At 31.6% G+C, this 1,981-nt stretch overlaps 1 protein-coding gene across 1 annotated transcript in view; it reads left to right on the top strand.

Moving 5' to 3' along the window:
• The window catches only part of LOC108977225 (acylphosphatase-2), a gene marked incomplete at its 5' end in the record, with an annotated part of 49,907 nt that overhangs the window by 45,356 nt on the left and 2,570 nt on the right, over positions 1–1,981 (top strand). The gene's annotated exons all lie outside the window — the stretch shown is intronic.

Raw genomic sequence — 1,981 nt, 5'->3', positions numbered from 1 at the left:
GTACTTATTTGTAGTAGAACCTTCCCGTATATATTAAAATCTAGTACTGCGTCAGCCCTTCAAAACAATGTCAATATATATAAACTTTTCCTTTGTCTTCTTTGTTTTGGACGCACTTAAAAGCGTACGAATGTTGCGTCCGTTACCGTGAAAATGCCCATAGGTATGTATGTACATATATGCATTTTCGTTATAATCTTTCTGTTCTATTGTTTGTTTGAAAAATACGCGTAAAGTAGGAACTATTATTTGTTACATGCAACCGTATAAGTGTAAAATTCATAATAGCATAGAAAAAATGCAAAACTCATTGATATATACATGATATTCTGAACTTTTCTTTTTATTTATATACATACACTGGCGGACATAATTATTCACACATCACTGGGTTTACCACAAAAACGGTTGTATCTTTTAAATAATARAAACTAGTTTATAGTTTTGTTCTAATGTTCATGTCTCTGGTATTTGAAAATAACAACAATTTAACACATTAATTTTCTATTTAAAAAAAAAGCTACAACAATTGCATATTACTTCATTTATGTGAGGGACAAATTATTCACACACTTTTGCTTAACAAGAAAAAAAAATAATATTTGGTGGACATACACTTTTGTTACACTACACTGTTTACTGCAAGTCTATTTTGCGTAGAGTGAATTAATTTTTTTCTCACACTTGGCTCTATATTTTGCCATTCTTGTTGAAGAACTTCCTTTAGTTGAGGTTTTCTGGTAATATTTTGTACGTCATGAGCAGTGTGTTTGGGGTAATTGTCCTGTTGGAAATTAATGTGATCCCCAAGGTTTAGCTTTTGCGTGTTTTCTTTTAAGTTATTCTTTAGTATATTCAAATAAACGTTTTTATCCATTATTTCTTCAATGAATACGAGATTTCCAACACACTCCATGTTTTACTGTACTTATCGAATTATTTTTCTCAAGTTCAGTATTGGGTTTTCTACAGACCCGTATTCTGCCATCTGACTGAAAAATGTTGAATTCATCGCTAAATAGAACGTTTCTCTAGAACTCAGATGGTTTATCTTTGTATGCTTTTGCGAAGTCCACCCTCTTTTTTTTATTAACCTTGCTTGGTTTTTCGCGCTATTCGTTAACTGTAGCCAGCACGGTGCAAGGTATTGCGTACTGTTTTTGCGTGAATGTTTCCCAATTTCTTCGCGAACTTCTGCTACCACCTGCGTAGAAGTAATTTTGGGATTCTTTTTAACTTTTCTTACAATTTGCCGTTCTTCTGTGTTGGTCAGCCTACGCGGTCTGCCGGTATGAGCACGACTCTAAATGTTTTCTTCTCCTTTAAAGCGCTTTATGATGCAGTAAATAGTATATTTGCTTCTATTTACAAGTTTACCAATTTCTGTTCATGTAAATTTAAAAGTGTTTGTCTTTCCTCGACAAAGTTTTTTCTAATTTACGACCCATTTTCAATATCGACAACCCACTTGCACAAATAACAATACGGAATGTCGGAAATTTAATGTAAAATTACAAATTTCGAGTGTAGAATTCATAGCAATACTACTCCTAATGCTTCCGTTACATGTTATTGCTAAAGTTTTTAATTTAAATGGCATGACTTTGAGTTGTCTGAATAATTTTGTCCCTCACATAAACAAAGTAATATGCAATTTTTGTAGATTTATTTCAAATGGAAAGTTAATTTGTAAAATTAATGTTATTTTGGGGTCGGCTTTAGTATACCATCCCACGATTTCGGGGTTAAAAGTGGTATGGCTGGATAGGGCTGATGCTCCAGATTAAGAAAATATATAATTGTTGCCGCCGCAAATTTATAGTTTTCGAGATGTATGCATTTAAAGTTGAAAATTTCGMAAATTTAATTTTGTAATTTCTCGATTTATAGTAATTTTTTCTTTACTATTTTGCACTTTTTATACACTTACACTTCACTAAAATATTCCTACATATTTATTTTTTATTAATATTTTAAATAT

The sequence above is a fragment of the Bactrocera latifrons genome, unplaced genomic scaffold (assembly GCF_001853355.1).
Source record: "Bactrocera latifrons isolate USDA-ARS-PBARC rearing strain unplaced genomic scaffold, ASM185335v1 scaffold_859, whole genome shotgun sequence".
Classification (NCBI taxonomy): Eukaryota; Metazoa; Arthropoda; class Insecta; order Diptera; family Tephritidae; genus Bactrocera; species Bactrocera latifrons.
The sequence above is the reverse complement of the archived record's forward strand: the minus strand, read 5'-3'. Positions and strand labels throughout refer to the sequence as shown.